This window comes from Sarcophilus harrisii, chromosome 2 (genome assembly GCF_902635505.1).
Source record: "Sarcophilus harrisii chromosome 2, mSarHar1.11, whole genome shotgun sequence".
Lineage (NCBI taxonomy): Eukaryota > Metazoa > Chordata > Mammalia > Dasyuromorphia > Dasyuridae > Sarcophilus > Sarcophilus harrisii.
In genome coordinates, this window is record NC_045427.1 from 23,895,742 (window position 1) to 23,918,195 (window position 22,454).

Below are 22,454 nucleotides of genomic sequence, written 5' to 3' on the forward strand. Positions count from 1 at the left end.
TGGAAGCCTCTCTTTGCTCAGTCAGTTGCTCTTGCCTTTTCACACAGTCTCTAGGTTTCACCTCTGGGGTTTTCAGAACTCAGGATCAAGGTAGATATTTTTAGTTGTGATCAGATAGCAATGCTATATACTTGTCTTGGTCACTGTGATTTTATAATCTCCAGCTCTGTTTCCTAAAGCTAAATTTGTCCTTGGGATAAAGGACAATCGAATAAGTACCTTAGCTGAAGGATTCTAGTGTGGTTGGAGGTCATGAGCCAGCATTTTGTTACAGGAGGGAGAGAAAGAGGTAATAATCAATTAACATGGAATTTAAAAATAAATTAATATGGTCGTGTAAACTAGGCAGATAGAGAGCATGAGATTTTAAACTGTCTTGGTCCTACATTCAAATCTGGCATCTTCTACTTAGTATTAAAGTAACATCACTTTATATAGGCCTCAGTTTCCTCATCTTCAAAATGAAGAGGTTTAACTACATGACCTCTGAAGTCTATTCTTAGTTCATATATATATATATATATATATATATATATATATATATATTTCTTTAATTTTCCCTTTGTTTCTATAATCTCACCTAGCTTCTCTGATCCCTGCACTGTCTTTGATATTAATTTGAAACAGATTTTTATCTATATAAAATATTAGAGGCACCCTATATGGTATCATTTCCCTTGGGCTTCTTACTCTCTGGGAATGTTTCTGCCTAAAGCTGTCTTTTTTGGCCAGGTTAAGTTAGCAATGGATAATTTAAACATAGAGACAGAGGAATGCTGTGGACTATAGTGTCATACCATGTGCTAAAAGGATTGATCATAAAACCTTCAGTATATAGTTATATGGAACCTTTAGAAACCATTGAGTCTATTCTTGAATTTGACAGATAAGGAAACTGAGGCACAAAGTGATTAGATGATTTTCCCAGAGTCACATAGTTTGCCACGTTTGGCACATTTAGAACTCAAATCCTCTTGACTCCAAGAATTCTCTTCACTCTACTATCCAGTCATATCAACACTTTCTAACATCCAAACTCCTTCCCCAGAACAGTATCTATGACTACCCATTTTGAGAATTATGGGGATGGTAAATTGTGACATTTTGTCCCATTTCTGAAGAAAATTGGGCTGACCACTTAATAGATCTAATATTTGCAATGTAATGCTTGATTCCACAGTTAATGAAGGCCATTGACTGGTAAGCTCCTTTAATGATACTTGCTGTTTTTTAGTAGATTTTCAACATTTTTTTTTGACTGTTGATTTGAAAAGTGCAAATGAAATAGTTAAAGGTCTCTAGTCTATATTACATAGGGGTCAAATGATTAAGTGTGGATTTTTAGCCTGCAGAGGAGATAATTTATGGGAGATATCAATTTCAAGTAGTTCAAAAGCACTTAGGAGAAAGAGGGATTAATTTTCCTCATTCAGTTTGACCCAGAGATCAAAATTCATTGCAATAAGTGGAATTTGAAAGGAGAAAAGTTTGTATTTAAGGAACATATTTGTAACAGTTAAGTTTCTTCATACTGGAAAGAGTTACCTTACAGTACAGTAGGTTCCCTTATACTATCAATCTTCCTGCAAAGTTTAAATTGTCTCTTATTGGGTTTGTTGTAGCTAGAATTTTGAAAGAAAATGGGATGAACTAGATGATCATCAAGATTTCTCCTACCTCTGAAATCCTATATTTCTACGATGCTCTACATGACTTTCTGTGCAAATCTTTATTGGTAATATGCTGAAGCATCCTCATGCCAGCCAAACAACTTTCCCTTACTCTTAAGTAACATATAACTGTAATTCTTTAGAGACTATATTATTCTATGACCTGAAGGCAAACTACATTTCCTAAAGAATACAGTATTCAAAAAATTGAGGCTTTATTTCAGAAAGAAACTCAGTGTCATTCATACTACTGCACAATTTCCAATTTCTATTCTGTTATTTTCCTTTGAAATTTTGGGTCCAATGGCTCTTTTCAACAATGAAATGATTCAGGTCAATTCCAATGGTCTTGTGAGGAAGAGAACCATCTGCACCCAGAGAGAAGACTATGGAAACTGAGTTTGGATCACAACATAGTATTTTCACTCTTTTTGTTGTTGATAATCTCGCTTGCATTTTGTCTTCTTTCTCATTTTTTTTTCCTTTTTGATTTGATTTTTCTTGTGCAGCATGATAATTGTGGAAATGTGTATAGAAGAACTGCACATATTTAATATACATTGGGTTACTTGCCATCTAGGGAAGGGGTGGGAGGAAGGAAGGAAGCAAAAATTTTGGAACACAAGGTTTTACAAGGGTGAATGGTGAAAATTATCCATGCATATGTTTCGAAAACAAAAAAGCTTTAATAAAAATAAATTTAAATAAAAAGAAATTTGGGGTTCAGCTGAGGATATAGATACTAAATGATTTCCTCTTGAATGTCTGTCACACGTATTGTAATGCTGTAATGTGTACAAAGGCACACTACATTTATTTTTATCCACTTGATTTTTCTTGAGTGAATAGTTAGGTCAAACTCTTTGGTGGGATATTATGGCTTATCTAAAACCCTCTTCCATAGTCAACAACTAAAAGCACCTAAATTTTGTGATGTATATATATAAAACTCTTGATATCTACATGATCCCCTTATTCATAGAATTCATTTAATTTGCATTCTCTGCTAAATATCTAAGACAGTAAAAGTTGTCTGTGAGCAAAAGTGTCCTTTTTATCCTGAATTTGTATTACTCATTGGAGGTTTATTCCTGAATTTATTTCATCTGTAAAATTAGGAATATGGATTAGACTTAAAACTGTGATCAGAACATTACTGCATAATGTTATTTCTTTTGTTGCAACTTTCAAGAAACAGTTCCTGATTTTTTTTATTATGCAGGAGAAACACTTTATCTGGAAGAGAGCCAATTAAGTAACAGTTTGCCAAAAGAAGTTGTTTACTATAGTCAATAAACAATCAATATAGTAAGATCTTATTTTTTTTCTTTATCTTTCAGTCCATTGTATAACTGTGACCAAGTCATCTGTGATGGAATATTGTTAATAAAAGTTTTTTTCATCTATACCTCGATCAATGATAATTGTTTTGTAGAAATGCAAAGTGAGTTAGTACTTATGGAAATGGTCACATTCACCTTTTTAAAAAATAATAATTGATATTGTTTTTCAAAAATGCTTATTACCTCTTCTTATTCACAATATTGTAAATTAATCTGTTCATGCATTTAAAATTTTATTGCCTTTTGAATGAATCACTTCTCAAATATTCCCTTCTGCAAGAGGGCTTACTTGGTTTCTCCCCTCTCTGTCAAATCCCAATGTTATTTCTTATATTTTCTCTCTCTCTCCCTCTCTCTCTCTCTCTCTCTCTCTCTCTCTTCTTTCTCTCTCTCTCTCTCTCTCTCTCTATCTCTCTCTCCCTCCTCCCTCTCTTTCACACACACACACACACACACACACACACACACACTGTTATTTCCATATTTTCTCCCCATTAGAATATGTGCAGGGTTTTGTTTTTGCTTTTCTTTTTGTTCCCATCAATTAACCTAATGCCTGATACATATTTGTGTTTATGCATGTTTGTTGTTGGAAATGGTGATATAATCATTCATGTAATTTAACTTCTTTGCAAATCTTTATTTTCATATCTACTTTCTCATGTAGTATATCAGGATTTTTTTGTTTTTGTTTTTTCAAAATTGGTGGTAAAAGAGAATTTATAAAAGAAATCTTGATAGTTATTTTTAAAATATCTTTATATTTTTGCTCCCCATTTCATCTTTAAATATTTTCAGAATGATGTCTTAGTTATCTTGTCAAATATTCTGTATATTTACTTTTCTCTTCGTTGATTCTCATTGTTATTGTTAGTGAATACTATATATTATTTTCTGTCATACCCCTGTTTGAGATTTCCACAAATAAGTTTATATTCTAAATCGATGTTTCTACTGGCTGCCATATCTCTCTTTATGAGATAAAATGTTTGCTCCCTATTTGTCTTATTATTGTGGTGATTGACTTACAGTGTATAAAATTTGTTAGGAAGTATAGCTGTCTATATTAATATTTGTTCCTCCATCTCTTTCCCATTCATCAGTGTCAACAACTTATTTAAATAGATCAGTTTAAGGTGCTTCTAATGGTATCCTTTCTCATTCTTTTTTAAAAAAAAATTCTATTTTGTTGTTGATTTTCATTTGGTGTAGCTGACTGTTCACAATTGATTCAGAAGTGACCTCCACATTAGTTACTAATCATTTCTTCTCCGTTAAAAATACTTAATTATACTTTTATATCTGTTGATCTTTAGGTGCTTATTCTGCCAATGATTATGGAAGAACCTATTAAATACAGTCACATTGCTTCTATATGACATTAGTTTCTCTTATTTCTTATGCCTAAACCATGTTTTTTTTTTTTCTCCAGATACTAGATAATAAAATGAAGAAAGGACTAAACTTAAGTTCAGTTTGAGATCAAATTTGATCTCAAATACTAGTTTCAACACCTGAATTGTTACCTTACTTCTGTCTGACTCAGTTTCCTCATATGTAAAATGGGGATAAAATAGCATCTACTTTCCAAAGTTTTTGTAAGATGTTTTAAAATTTCTTTGCAAACCTTGAAATAGCTATATAAATACTAGTTAAATACTATCATAGTGATTCCAATTACTTTCATGTAGATGTTTTTGAAATGTTTGCCATGAAATTATAACATGAAATGATCAATTGTCTGTGAAATGATTTTTGTGGTTTTGGGATGAATGATATAAACTGTCTCCACTAATTTATTTATTTGACCCTTCAAGGAGATTTTGTGAGCTTTCCTGTCATTCATTTGTAATCTCTGCTTTTATTTATAGAAGAGTTTGCTCTATACACCAAACCTGAACCAGTAACTTGATTTTTTTTTATGTCCCACAATTCATGAATAATATTTACATTTTATATTAGTCCACAGACTATAGTTTGCCAGCCTCTGGTTTAGAACAAGAAAATTTGTATTACTATATTGTGCCTGTTATTCACTGTATAAGCACCTTGATTAGGATGCCAACTAAAGTGATATTTATAGATGGGTAGAGCATCCACTGCTTGTTTTTTCTACCACTCATCCACTGCCACTGCATAAACATATTGGAACTTACAGAGTTCTGAAAACTGTTTTGTATCTGTCTCCTGTTGAAACTCATTTCCATAGCCAAAATTCATCTCCATGTGATCAGCCTTCTCCCTTCATAACCATATTGGTTCTAGGAATGATGATAGAACAGGGGAGAACTTAAGTTGGTTGTTTTGCATAAATATAATATCTATATATAACATATGTACATACATATACATATATTATATATAATGTATATAACATACTGTATAAATATATTCATGTGTGTTTGTGTGTGTGTGTGTGTGTGTGTGTGTGTGTAATTCTGGGAATAAATACATGAAGATAGAACCTGGAAGAGATTATGTTGGCTCTCCAACGAACTTCAGGATAATTTCACACTATGATGAAATATTAGAGTAGAAATTTGTAGAGACACTTTGGATGTGGAGAGTGAAAGAGAAAAATCCAAGGAGGTTTGTATTATATTATTAAGCCATGACCAAATGGCATTTAGTTTTTTTTTTTTTTAATTTCTCCATTGTCTAGAATGATCTTGGCCAACCTTTATATCTTCTTTTTAAACATACTGTGGAAAACTATTGTTCCTTCTGTGCTATAGATGGGCACCCTGCAGTGTTTAGATTGATGGGATACAATATCCATCCCAGAAATCCAATTTTTATGCTGATTTTTTTCAAGTTGATTTTCCAAAATGCTTCCTTTTATTTTTAGCTTATTCTTTAAAAAAAAAAAAAAACAAATTAGACTAAAAAAATCCTTTCTCTGTTGCCTAAATAAAATGTTTTCTCAGTCATCTGTTGCTTTAGTGTAACATTAAAGCATCCAATAGGCTTCTGTTTGGGCTTAGTTGTTTTAATGACAGTTGGGGAAATGTTTCTTTGCATCTTGCTGTGCTCTTCTATATGCACATCATGGTGCCTCTATACAACAGTAATCAAACAGATTGTGTCTGAATTCACTGAATCCCAGCCTTTAAAAAGAAACTACAGAGGCGGCATTGGGTGTTTTTATACAATTAGCATTCTATGCTGCTTGGTGAGCATTTGCTTTAATGTAGAAATTTTTGAGGCTTGATGGTTCAATAATTTGATTTTCTGAAAATTGAGCTTGGAAGATCAACTGTAAGAATGAATATAGTATGAATATAGTTTTTGGAGAGCTAACTGGAGAGACTTTGAAAGGGCTTCATAATAGAGTTGATGATTGGGTTAGATCTGAAGGGTGACTTGAATAATTAGAGCAAAGAACAGTACATCTAGGCCACATCAATTTTCCTTTGGGCCAACGGAAGCTCTTGTTGCCTTTTATGACAGTAGTGTCTGAAGAAGGGCAATGGTGATGTAGTACGCTTTCTCATTTTAATCTTCCCATATGCAAGTCACAAAGGTGAGCCTTTCAAATCAGAGAAAGATTTCTAGCTATAAATGGCAGCCTCCTTAAGAGCTACCATACACATGAATGTTCCTTACATTCACTGATATGGATTTGGGAAGACATTATCCTTGAGTCCAATCTATTTGTGATCGCCTTCTTATAATTGACTTATAGATATCATCCTACATTTCATCATAACTAGATATTTCCAATTGTCTCATTGTTGATCATGATTTGAATTGATAATTTACCTTGTTCTTTAATAATAACTAAATTTTATAGTGTCTCAGGATTTGCAAAACACTTTATAACTTTTATCTCATTTGATCCGTATAATAACTGTGGAGGTGGGAGGAAAGGTGCTATTATTATTTCTATTTACAGATGACATAACTGAGGCAAATAGTTTAATGACTTACATCAGATCACATAACTTGTGAGTAAGTGAGGCTTGGGTTGGAATTCTTATCTTCCCTGACTCTAAGTCCTTTACAAGGGCAGTGCTAGGAATTGTAGGGTCTTAGAACTGGAAAAAAAGAATTACAATCTTGGAAACAATTTAGTTTACCCAAATCATTTTACAGAGATCAAAACATTGAATTTACCTAAAGTAAAATAGTTGAGTATGTAGAAGCATAGATCAACATCTTGGCTAAGCATAGAATGTTGGGCCATAGAGTTTTTGCTAAGACTGTGTAGCAATCAGAAAATCATCTACTAAAAATTGCTGTTATATTTTACTGCTAGGAAAATTTGCTCAGTTACTAAGAAATCAAGTGGGGAAAATGAAAAGACTTAATCCAATTATTACTACCAAATCAGAGTTCTACAAAGTTTAAAAAAAAAAAAAGAGGAAGAAAAGTTGAATAGGTGCGATTCTAGTTCTTAAAATGAATGAAATATGAGATATTCCCAGGAGGTTGACTGAATTACAGGCAATGTTTTAATTCAATTTCCTTTCATTACTCCCAATTACAAGAACTCCAACAAATAAAAAGCAACAAGAAGTGAAGGGAAGGATGGAAATCTTTCCAGTAACCTCAACCCCTAATAATTAAAGAAATGAACACACAAAATAAACCCTCTAAAGCAGTCAGTAAACATAAAGTGGGGAAAATAATCTGAGAATCCCTAAAAAAGAAAAAAACAATGTTCTGACATAGCTACAATGAAGATCCAAAAAAGAGAATATAACCATGAGACCTCTAAGAATGACTTGAAAGTTGAATAAAAGACTTAAAGGAGGGAAAAAAGAGTGAAACTGGAGCTTTTAAAAGACAAAAAATAACATAATTGAAGCTAATGGTGAAAAAAAGCAGTTAGGTGACACAGTAGATATAATGCCAACTCTGATGACTATAGGACCTGAGTTCCAATCCAGCCTAACTAGCTATTAACCCAGGCAAGTCACTTAATCCTAACAGCTAAGGCTAACAGCTTTAGTTTAATAAATTATAAAATGGGCTGGAGATAGAAAAGACAAACCATTCCACTATCTTTGCCAAGAAAACCCCAAGTGGGGTCAATAGGATTTGGATATGGCTAATTGATTAAACCCTGAAAAAGAAAATGAAAGATATTTTTATCTCTTTAAAATTAAATTTAAAATGAAAAGGTACAAAAGGTCATAGAAAAAATATAATACAATTATATGGACACATGAAGTCTCTATAGACCAATTCACTATCCTTGAAGACATTTCTCACTGAGAAAATTTAAGAACCATTGGTCTTCCAGAATCATACACATATTCAGAAACACACATATATATTAGATATTTCAGGAAAGCATATAGGATAAATTGTCCAGAAGTATTAAACTCGCAGGCAAATGTTTACCAAAATAATTCACATCCTAAGAAAGAGGAATCTCAGATTTAACTCAGCCAGAAAAATACTTGTAAATTCCAGAACTTTGAGAAAAGATAAATCTTTTATGTAGCCAGCCATTTATCAAAGGACATCATCTCAAATTATACCAGATTAGTTTTCAAGATTACTAATAACAAAAAGGCTGGAAAAATATATTGAAATACAAAGTAAAATTGCTTCATTGGAAACAAAATATATTCTGGATAGTTTTGTGAATAGCCAGTAGCACTATCAAAAATCAACAAATCCAAAATAGGACTCATTCTTTTCTCTCTCAAATCCTCTTCTAATACTAATTTGCCATTTTCTATTAAGGACCTTAATAAAAAATTAAGTGGTTTAAATGTGGCAGATACCAGTCACTGCCATCTTTCAAGTTTAGAACCCAAAGATTATCTTCCCTCTCTTCCCTGACTTTCATGTTCATAAACCATCAGTTTCCAATACTCAGTGAATTTACTTCTACAGCATCTTTTATATATTTTCCCTTCTCTCCCTTCATATAGCCTCCAGCCTAGGAGAAGTCCTCATCAACACTTGCCTGGACAATTGCAATAACATCCCAATTGGTTTTCCCGCCTTCATTCAATTCCCTCTTCAATCTTTCCTCCTCACAAATGCCAATGCTTCTAAATCACATATTTCACTGGTTTGTTTCTTTGTTCAAAAAGAGTAAATATTTCCCTCCTGAATTTGGAATAAAATGCATTTTTCCGTATTTTAAAGCATTTAATAATCTGATTCCTATTACACTTTCTAGAGTTAATTTGTTATTCCACACCCTGCCATTCTCTTTTCTATCCATCCTCCTGTTTTCTCAAATAATGACATTGCTTCTTTCATTTCTACCTCCTTGAAAGGCATTCTCATAATGTTAATGTTCTTCAACATTACTTCTTAGAATCTGTAGCTCTTTTCACGGCTTTATTAATGTCCTATAACCCACATAAGACCCTGTATCATCCTTTCACTTGTAAATCTGACTGGCAAAGGGAAGATATAAAAAGATTTAGTGGTATATATAGACTAAGGGCAGAGTTGGACAAGAGAGAATATTTACCTAAATTGGGAAAATCAAATTGGGGGAAGGGATTGCTTCAAGAAAAATAAAATAAAGCTTTTAGGACTAATTATAGAATAAAGGGATATGATCCAATGATTTGGGTCTGTATTATGAGGGGAAGTAGAGAAATGTCTCTGGAGAGGAAAGATAGTCTGATTTCTACAAAGAAAATAAACTATGTACCTGGGATGATTTTTTTTTTAAAAATACAATTAACATAAAGAGAAAAACAATTTAGAAACTTGAAAGCTAATGGATTATCATGCAGAAAATGTACAAAAAGATTGCATCTAATGGCTTAGAAAACAAAACCAATGAGGTCTTTCAGACAAGGGGAAAATACTTAAAACTTAAGACAAAAAGATTGACACAGAGATAAATGTGGAGCCAAAGTACAATCTATTATACTTCAATTGAATTTTTTAAAAAAGCATCTGTGGCAATCCTAGTTTTAGACACAGCAATAGTTAAATTATATACTGTCAAAAGAGACAAACAGGGCCATTACATTATGCTTAAATTAATGATAGATAATGAAACAATATCAGTATGAAAATTATGTTCTAAGTGTAGTCATATAAGGCAACTAAACAAATTCCAAAAATACCTATATAGTCAGACAATAATTGTAGGTAATTTTACTGTGGCTTTTTTTTAGATATAGGCACATGTATTAAAAGGTAAACAGAAAGAAATTATGGATCTGAACAGTATACTGGAAAAATGAACCATAAAGATCTTTGATAATTATTGAAAGGAAATGTTTCTCCACATCAACTTCACAATTGTAGGTGATGTGATAAGTAAGACCTAAAGAATGGATGTTGCTGTTGAATTATTTCAGTCATGTTCAATTCTTCATGATTGCATTTGGAGTTTTCTTGCCAGAGATGCTTGAAGTGGTTTGCCATTTCCTTCTCTAGTTTATTTTACTGCTGAGAAAACTGAGGCAAACTGAATGAAGTGATTTGTTCAGGTTCAATCAACTAGTAAGTGTCTAAAGTTGGATTTGAACTCAGGAAGATGAGTCTTAAGGAACGCCATAAGAAATATGTAGATAAGCACAAAGCAGGATTAAATATTAAACACAACCTTTCTAGATTATGATTCAAAACTATAATCAAGAGATATGTAAATTAAAGAAATGAAATTAAATGAAAATAAATAATGCAATCCTAAATAAGGAAGGAAAAGATGAAACATTTATTAAATAACTATTAGATGCCAGGCACTGTGCTAAGTACTTTAAAAATCTTATTTCATATGATCCATCCAATAATCCTAGGAGGTATTATTATTCCCATATATAGTTAAGGAAACTGATTCTGGGAAAGTGATTTGTCCAGGGCCATATAGCTAGTGTCTGAGGTCAGATATGAACTCTTCTTGATTCCTGACTCCACACTGTGCTTTCTGTTATAAATAATCATAATAAAGAAAATGTTAACAATGAAATGAACTATTGTTTTTTTAGCATATTACTGAAAAGAGAAAAAAAATTTTCATAATGGCTTTTTATTTTCAAAATACATGCAGAGATAGTTCTCAACATTCACCCTTGTAAAACCATGTTGAAATTTTTCTCCTTCCATTCCCCCCACCTTCTCCCCTAGATAGCAAGTAATCAAATAGATATTAAACATTTTCAATACTTCTGTGCCTATTTCCACATTTATTATGCTACACAAGAAAAATCAGATCAAAAAAGATTTAAAAATGAGAAAGAAAACAAAAAGCAAACAAACAACAACAAAAAGGGTGAGAATACTATGCTGTGATCTACATTCAATCCCCAGAGCCTTCACTCTGAATACAAATGGCTCTCTCCATCACAAATCTATTGGGATTGACCTAAATCACCTCATTGTTGGAAAGAACCCAGTCTATCATAGTTGATCATCACATAATCTTCTTGTTGTTATGTAAAATGTTCTCTTCATTTTGCTCTCTTCACTAAGCTTCAGTTCATCTCTCTCCAATCCTCTCTAAAATCATCCTGCTGATAATATTCCATTACATTAATATATCAGCCATTCTCCAACTGATGGGCATCCACTCAATTACCAGTTCCTTGCCACTTCAAAAAGGCTGCCACAAACATTTTTGCACACGTGGATCCCTTTTCCTCCTTTAGCAGAAGATCAAAGGGTATGCACAATTTGATAGCCCTTTGGGCATAATTCCAAATTGCTCGCCAGAAGAGTTGGACTAGTATAGAACTCTACCTACAATGTATTAGTGTTACAATTTTCCTACCTCCCCTCCAACATTATCATTATCTTTTCCTGTCATGTTAGTTGATCTGCAAGGTTTGTAGAGATACCTCAGAGTTTTCTTGATTTGCATTTCTCTAATCAATAGTGATTTAAAGCAGAAAATATATTTTGTTAGACACATTAATAAAAGAAAGACCCAGAAGACTAATGAATTGAGTAGACACTTCCCCCCCACCCCAATCTAAATCTTGTGAAACTAGCGATTTAGTACTTCAAATACAGGTACAAAACCATAAATTTTGAAAATTAGAAGAGAAAAAATGGAGCTGAAGGTAGCTACATAACATGTAGAGCTGTCTTAAAATATCAATAAAATTGATTAAATCATTAACTAATTTGTTTTTAAGAAAATTGAAGACTTGATTACAAATATGAAAATGAGAAAGGAGATTGCACAAAGAATGGAAAATACTGAACATTGTCAGACACAATTTAGAGAATGTTACATCAGTAATATTTATGAATATTGATGCTGCAATAATTTTAATCCTAAGAAAATAGGCTAGAGCAATATATTTCAATTAATATTCAGGATGGCCAGGTGAAAGAAATGGCTCAACATTTAGGAAAGTACTAACATGATCAATCATGGTAGTAAAAGGAATAAAAATCAGCTGATCTTCTTTCCCTCTCACCACAAACCCAAAGGGAGGATGGGTATACCTTTGCTCTCATCATTACTTAGAATGATTCCATTCCCATGATGTAAAACTCTGAAATTCCTTCAGCTAATGGTAGCATCCATTCCCTCCTCATAATTCCCTTTGACATGCCCTCTCTTCTTAAATTTATTTTCCATCCTCACAATGACTTTTAGTTCCTCCATCCCTCTGTGCTCTCTCAAGCTATACCACTTACTGAGGATTTATGTTCTGCCCTTCCCAGACTTTAGTCAACAAATTCAACTATGAGTTCTTTACCTCCAGATTCTCATATTTTGATAGATCCTATACTGTGATTGTCCCCATGCCTATATGGTTTTTTACCTGCTTGTTGTTTAATAACGGAGAAGGAGAAAGACAAAATCATGATGATTGGGACCATTATTTTTATATGTTGTTTAATGTCAGCTAGACCCTCTGTGCAACAAAGGGATTTTTTAAAATTATCGATATTTTCCTGATCTTGCTATGCCCCCATTGGCAGTTAGACACTTCCACCCCCACCTTCCATCTCCTCAAGCTTCCCATACGACTTCTCATACTCTCACTCTCAACCTGAGACTCCATATCATGCTTTTCTGAGAAATTAGGAGCTATTCACTCCAAGTTAGCTCCTCTTTCTACTCTTTATCTCAAAACCCTTTTTGTTTTACCATCCCTTTCCCTAATGTGCATTTGCTTTAAGCTCCCATGTGGCGGTGACCCTTTTCTAAACCAAAGACAACTCCGCAATCATCATTACACCCCATGTCTTTAATTTTCCCTTCCTCTCTAAATATTGGCTCCTTGCCTGCTACCCACAAGCATGCCCAAGTCTCCCTCATCCTTTAAAAATAAAGCAAAGCAAAACAAAAAAGCCCCTTCTTCAGTTCCTTGGAATCTGACCTCATTCCACAAATGAAAATGCTCTCTCCAAGGTAACTAACAAGCTCCCTAGAGCTACTTTGATGATTTTTCTCAGTCTTTATTCTTCTTGAACTCTGGGACATTTGATCTTATTATTCTCCCACTCCCCAGAAGCTCTCTTCTCTCCAGGTTTCCATGACACTGATTTTTCCTGGTTTTCTTCCTGATTTCCCCCCACACACACTCAGGGCTCCTTTATTGTATCATCTTTGTTTTCATAACTCTTCTGTATGGGTGTACCCATACAGTAATAGGAATTGGTATTATCTTCTTTCTATATACATTTTGTGTTTTGGCCATCATCCCAAATCTGGTGAATTCAACAATTATCTTTATGCCAGTGAATTTCAAATGTAGCCATCTATTTCCTAGTTCCTTTTTTTGGACTTCAGGCTCTCTGTCAGTCAGACCTCTGACGGTAGATTGGACATTTTTATCTCAATGTGCCAAGACATATGAAACTCAACTTTTCCAAAATACCATTCAAGCTGTTTTCTACTTACCTTTCCTCTCTTCCTCAATCTCCTGCTTCTTTAGAAAATCCACTCTTCCTGTTCTGCTTCCTCAAGATAAATTTCATAGGTCCTTTCTCTATTTTCTACTTACTACTTATTAGTTTAGGCCCTCAAACCACTTGTGATTGGCCTTGCTGTTAGGGCTGCCTAATTGGCTTCCCTGCCTTCATCCTCTCTCACTTCCACTTGAGTTCTTCAGAGTTGCCAATTTGATGTTTTTAGAGCACAAATGTATGCCTTTGGTCTCCTTATTACTTAGAATGATTCCACTCCCATGATAGAGAACTCTGAAATTCCTTCAGCTAATGGTAGCATCCATTCCCTTCTCATAATTCCCTTTGACATGCCCTCTCTTCTTAAATTTATTTTCCATCCTCACAATGACTTTTAGTTCCTCCATCCCTCTATGCTCTCTCAGGCTCTACCACTTCCTGAGGATTTATGTTCTGCCCTTCCCAGACTTTAGTCAACAAAGTCAACTATGAGTTCTTCATTACCTCCAGATTCTCATATCTTGAGAGCTCCTATCCTGAAGCCATAACTGATACCACTGACGCAGTCACTCTCTACCTCCAGCAACCACTATAGCTCACAGTTGCTGAGGGGATAAAATAAAAATTCCTCTGAAGATTGAACTGCTTCTCAAAGAGGCTTTGGTTTTCTTTTCAAGGCAAAAAACTCATCATCAAGTCCTCTTATATTAAAGACAAACTTGGTGTTTTCTAAACAGAACATTTCATTCCCTACCTCCACAGGTGGTATGCCATGTCTGGCATACGCTTCAGACTCATGTCTACCCTTGACTGCCCTTAGCTTTCTTCAAGGCTTAGATTAAAATCATTCTGCACAGGAGGCCTGTCTGGGTCTCCCTTACCCTAGGTGGAGACCTTCCTATTGCCTATATTTATTTATATCTCAATCTCTCTGTCTGTCTGTCTATCTATGTATCTATCTATCCAATCATCCATCCATCCGTCTATTTATATATTTATCTGTCTATACACACACACACATATATATTTATATATTATATATATTTACATATACTATATGTCTGTGCATACATATATGTTTTTGCACATGTATAATATGTATCATTATATGTAACTATATATACCTAAAACCACATTTACTTATATTTGTTTGTATTCTACATAAATATTATTATTATTTGCTTTTCACTATGAGCTCTGCTTATGGCCAGCAGACTTTTGTTTTGTTCAAGTCCAGTGCACATCTAAGAAAGGGCCTAGAAGATGGCTGTGTTTTCTGAAAGCTCAATGGCCTCATCAGCTTCTCATTCTCCCAGGTCCCCCATTCTCTAGTATCTCTCCTAAAGTGGCAAGCTCTTGTCTTCTCAGCAGCTTGCTGGTCTCCCACCTTACCCTACCTTCAATCTAAACAGAGAGCTGAAAAGTCTTCTTCTTTTTTTTGCATTTAGTGAGGCAGTTGGCATAAAGAGAAAGAGTAATTTTATAATACTTTCTACAACTTGTCCATCATTTTCTCTGTTCCTTTCTTCTCTAAATTATGGAGCGTGAACTTGTTCACTCATGTCCCTTAAAGCACCAAACCCTGATTCTGCCAAGGAGCAGGAGTAATCCTGCATTGTTCAGAGGACTTAATCCCATTATTTGTTTGATGATATTTAAGTAGGTTAAGAACCCAGCTGGATAGATTTAATAAATAAGAGTATTTAGGGAAGGAAGGCTTAAGTGAAGGCTTAAGTGATCTATACCAAAGCACTCTCCTTCCCATTCCGTTTACTAGAGTCTGCTTTATCCTGTCCTAATTGCTTGAATTTAAATAACATAAGGGCAGTGAGGTGGTGCAGTGGATAGAACACCAGGTCTAGAGTCAAGGAAACTCATCTTTCTCAGTTCCATTCTAGCCTTAGTCACTAAATGTATGACCCTGGGCAAGTTATTTCACTCTGTCTCAGCTGGAAATGACAAACCGCTCTAGCATCTTTGCCAAGAAAACTCCGAATGGGGACATGAAGAGTCAGATGCAACTTATTTACAAAGAGTTAGATGTGACAAAAATTATTTAACAAAGCAACATATATGGCATTCTTGAGCTAATTTAATCATATATCAATAAAAGACAGTTTGCTACAGTGTAATGAAGTCAGAGATTCATAAATTGGATGAACATAAGCAAGTCACTATCTCTCAGCCTTGGATTCCTTTTCTGTAAAATGGGGATAATAATAGACTGTTGTTGTGAGGGTTAAATGAGATGTTTTTAAAGATTTTTGCAAATCTTAAAGCATGATCTAAATATGTTTGTTACTATATGTCTCTCACAATGAACCCAAGTGGTAGACTAAGGTTCTGAGTTCTAGACATGACTGTAATGAGCTGTTTGATTTGTTATAAGGAGTTTTACCTGCCTGAATGAACTGGACTAAGGTGATCTGAGAAGAATCAATGAATTATATTAATGGATAAAGGCTTATTCTTAACTTTTCTCTCTCTCTCTGTTGCTCTGACTCTCTCTCTTTCCCACCCTGCCCCCTTTGGGAGAGAGAGAGAGAGAGAGACAGAGAGACAGAGAGAAAGGCAGAGAGAAAGACAGAGAGAAAGGAAGTGAAAGAGGAAGATGAGAGGAGAAAGAAGAGAGAATGATGGAGACAGAGACAGAGAGAGACACAGAAAAGAGAGAGATCCTTCTATAAGATACCGAAATGTCATGGTTTTCTCTGTACATGACAAAAGAGGTCTTAGCATATAAAAATACCATTAAATATTAATTTAAACTATCATTAAAGGTTCCAGGAAATGACAAAATGTACATTTTAACAATAACTATAAAACCAATTGTGCTGAGCAAAATAACAATAACATATGCCTACCCTAGCTTTTACTGTGCCCCTGCTCCTCCATATTCCCAGGGCTGCTGGGTCACAGGCCCACAGCAAACCATGCAGCAGATGGGCCTGACTGAAGCTCTCCTACCTACCTGCAGGAGGGGAAGCAAGGAGCAGATTTCTGCTCCCCTAAACTCTACTTCTCAGCTTCTTTGTGTAAAAATTAATTTGCATTCAATTGCTGGTAGGAACTAACTTCACACACTCTTAGTGCTTTTACAACCTGCTTTTTAAAAGAAAGCAACAAAGCAACATTCTGGCTGCCCCTGGAAGGTCTGACTGACCTGATTGATGGAGAGATTTGTTGTGATTGCTGTGTGGTTGGTGATGGCCTTGATTTCTGCATTTTGTGTGTGTGTGTGTGTGTGTAAGGAGAAAGAGAGAGAGAGAGAGAGAGAGAGAGAGAGAGCAAGAAGGAGAGGGAGAGGGAGAAAGAGACAGAGAGAGAAGGAAAGAAAGAGAGACAGACAGATAGACACAGAGACACAGAAACAAAAAAAGACAGAGAGAGAAAATTATCATCACCAAAATTATCATGGCCACTAATAATTATTATATTTTGAAAGATAATAGTGTTATTTATGGAAATAGAGAAGTTTATGATGGCAATTTGGGACTGGAGTAGTGCCATGAGAAAGTATGGAGGAGTTATCTATAAGGAACATTTCATTAGTGATTAATACCAATTATTCAAGGACATGATAGAAAGCAGAATGTTACTGAAGGCTGCAAAAATATACTACCTCCCAGAAACCTAACAACACACTAACTAGTGTCTGGAATGCTACAAAAGATGATTTTTACCTCTCATGAACTGACAGATGGCAGATCTTCATACTATAAGTATATAGAGTTCAGTTTCTTGGAAAACTCCACTAATTAATTGTGCTGGGACCAGAACATTAGAACAGGATGAACTATTAACCCCAACACCCTGCTGTCACATTGATTAATAAAAACTTAAGAAAACTGTTTGAAATGCATGTCATCCTTCTCAAATCTTTATAATCTTATGCAGGGAGTGGGGAAAAAACTTTTCAAATATGGAGGCTGAGAAGAGGAGAGCAAATCTGGCTGGTCCCTCCACACTGGAGGGACCAAAGATGATTTCAGTGAGCCTTTCAGAGGATAAGCAAATGTCCTACTATTAATTCAGTGACAGAAAGCAGTTCTCTTATTCACCTGTGAACTAGTCCAAGGGACATTAGGTATGAGAGAATAATCACAGGATAGGGATTTGTGCCTTTGATGCTGTTCTAGTGGCAGTGCCAACAGTTGTGGGACTCCCTTTTTGGTGAGTGGTGCAGGTCCAACATAAAAGAATTCACAAAACCAAAATATTAGTGCTAAAAAAGGAAGTTTAATTGGCACTAAGAAGCCAGCTTTGGTAGGAAGACTGACTTTTTCAGTGGCAAGGTCTTGGCAGAGAAATAACAAGAGGTTTTCACTGAGAAGAAGGTCTGTTCACAGTGGGCAGGGGTCCTGGTAGGCAGCTGTGCCCAAGAGGGGAGGTCCGTTGGCAAAGCATACTACTTCGGGCTTCTGCAAAAATATGGAGTTTAGAATTGTTCTTTATAGAAATCTGAGGCTAAAACTTACACTTGAAAAGAAAACCAAAGCCCCTAGGCCTAGATACTTATCAATATCAGGCCCAGATCTCCAATTGAATGAAAATCACTTTGAAGGCTTCCTGAATGGGGATCCTGCTATCCAAAAAGATCAGTGGGGGTGGGAGTGGGGGTGGAGGTGAGGAGGGTTAGAGGGATTTGACTTAGAAAAGTCCAGTCTCTCTGGAGTCTGCAAGACCAGAAATCAAAGGGAAACAATTTCAGAGTGATTATTTTATAGATCAAAGGGGACATAGTTTTACCCCCATCCCCTTGATCAACTATAATTGAGTCCTGTGGATCCCGAGCTATTTCATGTTGAGATTTTCTCCTTTGTTCATAATTGTATATGTTTGTTCTCTCCCATTAGTGTTTCTAACGCAAATACCCCAAAATAGAGCATGTCACAGTACCCTGTGTACAGCCTCTTCCAAGAAACCCTCAACCCCCAAACATGGGTAAAAGGATTATTGACCCCTATCAGCTTTAATATCTAACCACAGGGACTTGGACCTGTTTATTCTCTATCCCTTACTTTGTTCCTCACTCTCTGAAACCTATATAAATCTTATATGTTGTTCATTCAGGATGTCTCTTCAAGTGTGACTCTCTTACTAAACCCTATTTTGGTCAAATTTTGTTTTGCAACCAATCTTTCACCTTGTGTTCCCACTCCCAATATCAGCAATTTAATGGCTGTAACAATAGGATTGCTAATGTTAGGGGATGCAGAATAACAATCCATCAAAGAAGAGATTATGTGATTGAGATGGATTTTAATTGAAGTATCCCTGATTCCACATTTAGCTGTGTCACCTAGTACAATATTAAGAGTAAGAGACAAACTATGCCCAAGGGGTTATAAAATCATGCATGTCCTTTGACCTAACAATACCAGTACTAGACATAAATCCCAAAAGAGATTTTTTTTTCCCCTGAGGCAATTGGAATTAAATGACTTGCCCAGGATCACACAGCTAGGAAATGTTAGGGGTCTGTGGCCACATTTGAACTCAGGTCCTCCTGACTTCAGGCTCCCAAAAGAGATTTTTAAGAAGGACTTATATGGCAGTTCTTGTTTCAGTTTCAAAGAATTGGACATTTTAGTGATGCCCATCAATTTGGGGGAAATGGCTGAATAAATTGTGGTAGGTGATTATGATGTAATATTATTATTCTATGGGAAATGGTTAGCAGGATGTTCTCAGAACAAAACTGGAAAGTCCTTCATGAATGCAAGCAAAGTGAATTGTACTGTATACAAATTAATAGCTAGATTATGAGATGATTAACTGTGAATGATATCTGTTCTCATCAATACAATGATTCATGACAGGAGTTATGATGAGAAATGATATCCATATCCAGAGAAAGAGCTGATTGTGTCTGAATACAGATTGATCCATCCATTTTTTTTTTTTAAGAAGGGGGAGGGGAGAAATCTATGTTTTCTTTTACAACATGAACTTTATGGAAATATTTTGCAGAACTTCACATGGACCTTCTCAAAGAGGAAGTGTAGTAAGGAAAGGGGAGATCTAGAGCTCATGTTTTACATGTAACTAGGAAAATAAAAATATTGAATAAAGATTTTTTTTTTTTAATTAAAGAGTAAGAGATAGACTGGTCAATATTTGAGTGTCATGAATGCACTTTGTGTTAATTCCTGAGATTTATTATTTTTAGTGGAAAACTCCATGAAAGAAAATCATCATGCATTAACTTCTCATTCTCCCCTGATTACTCAAAACCAATACTTTAATCAGGCACTGGCATTAAGGAATCTTCTCAGCAAATCAGAACATTAATGAAGCCTACTTGTTTATTGTAAGATTTGGTTTTCTTCTTCCTTTATATGGCTGCTAGAAAGGATCACCTCTTCCCTCCCATCCTTATCCATTATTACCATTATTACTAGATATTTAGCAAGGTTCAGTTTTGTTCTGGAACCCTATTTTTCTTCCTAATTATATTTTTCTTCTACTGAGAATAGATTAGCCTATGCAATATATCCTCTCTCAGGATTATTTCCTGGGTAGTTGTTGGTAAATGGAGATGGCCTGCATTTGATTAGAGCTGCTGGAATCCATCATAATTGTGGCATTATCAATAAACTAGTTGCCTCTTGATCATCCCTTCCTTACTATCCTTACTATTATGATAGTCTTGTCAAATTCATTTCCTTATCCAATTATAGACTTGGATATTAGGGAAAGGAAATTCTTCAGGGCCCAACATATTTGTCAGCATGATGACAATAAACAATATTTACAACTTGATGCAAAGTTAAAAGATTAACTTTTTAAAGGATGTTTGCTGGGTCCTTTTTAAATGAAGCAGAAAGAATTGTGGACCTAGCATTTTCAATGGAAAATTTTTTCATGTTATTCCATGGTACCATACAGTTAATAGCATTCTCATTCTCATTCTCATCATCATCATCAACAACATTTATAACACTTGCCAGGCACTCTTTAAGTCTTTTGCAATTATTATTAGAAAACAGTGTGATCTTTTATAAGACAGTGATAACTTCCTCCTTGTGACATGTTTTGATCTCAGTAAGAAATATTAAAGGAAATTAGTCCAAAATTAACAATTTTCCATACTACACTTTTTATTTTATCCAAGAATCATTTACTACTTTTTTCAGGGTATTAGCTTACAAATGACATTTAAGCTACAGATCTTTGATATTTATTAAGCAGATTTGCAAATATTGTCAGGATAACTTCTTATTGTGTGATTAGCTCCCCACTCAATTGAAATTTGAAAATTGAAATGATAATCCAATATATGTCAAGTGGAAGAGAAAATTTATGATATTTAATAAGACATTATAAATTTGAAGTCATGAAAATAAATTAAATGTAGAATTGCCTTATTCTAAGCCATAAAGTTATTCAGGTTACTTTGTTATTAGAAGTTAGGATCAAACTAGATCTGGCATACTAGTAGTTGAAGTAAAATCTACTTGGGAATCCACTTATTTAAGGGAAATCCAATTTGATATAAACATAGAGGGAAAAATACCTCTTGAATTAACATGATTGGTAGAGATCAGCGGGGCAGGGAAGAGATCCATTTTACAAAATAGAAATCCTAGGTTTTAGTTGCTTTGGTTAGGTCATCATCCAGGTTTTGTTTGTCCTTCATTTTCACAAAACACTAATGATGGCACGGGGCAATGTCTTGATTTGTGCATGAGTTAGATTTATATGAGGCATTATTGAACACAGTTCTTAGCCTCGATGCTTCTTCCAATCATTGAAGTCCAATGGTAAGACATAGTTTAGTATGATTGGTGATGATCAAGGGATAAAGTGGATGATCTTGGTATCTTTGATGACTTTCCATCAAACTCTAATCATTTGTAATTGTCTCTTCCATCTTCCTTCATGGCCACTGGAACAAATTCTTCTCCTTCACCCATTCCTTTGGAGAGAAATTTTCACATACTTGTGGTGGACATCTCCTTAAATTAGCAATGGGTTTGAGCCCTATTGGTTACCTTAAACTGGTTAGCTTTCTGTTGAAATAATTTTACTGAGATGTGGCCATGGTCCATGCAATAGATTCTTAGAGTCCCAGGTAAGAGTTGGGTTCCTAATTAGACACCAAAGATGAATGAGCAATCTTGGAAAGGACTTGGCAAGCCTTTACAGCAAAAGAACTCAATCTCTCCTACTACATCCAGAAACATGACCAAAGAAAGATTACTTGTCCTTCAAAGATTCCAGAATTAGAATGAGCATTAATTCTGTTCTTGCTCAACTTGTAACTGAAAAACTCATTTACTCCTTGCTCAAAAGAATAGGGAAATCCACTAAGCCAATCCAATTCATTTTTGAATAATATCAGTACATTTTCTCATATATTTAGCTTGAAATTTACCTGCGCATGGATCACAGTTAACTTATCCATCAAAAGGAGATAATTTTATGGCATCCATTATGATGAAAGGATTTGTCTCTGTGCTTTTAGCTATGTTTTTTGGGGATGATCAGTACCTGATAATCTCTGAAAAGATTCCCTTCTATTTCCTTGAGAAGAGGGATTTTTAAAAATTTAAATATAAATTTAGAATGTGTTTAGATCAGGAAAAAAATGCTCATAACAGAGGAGACTCCCAGATTGGCCAGAAGTAAACTTGAGATT

At 34.7% G+C, this 22,454-nt stretch overlaps 1 protein-coding gene across 2 annotated transcripts in view; it reads left to right on the forward strand.

Moving 5' to 3' along the window:
* The window catches only part of CTNNA2 (catenin alpha 2), a 1,447,481-nt gene that overhangs the window by 325,978 nt on the left and 1,099,049 nt on the right, over positions 1–22,454 (forward strand). The window lies entirely within an intron of this gene.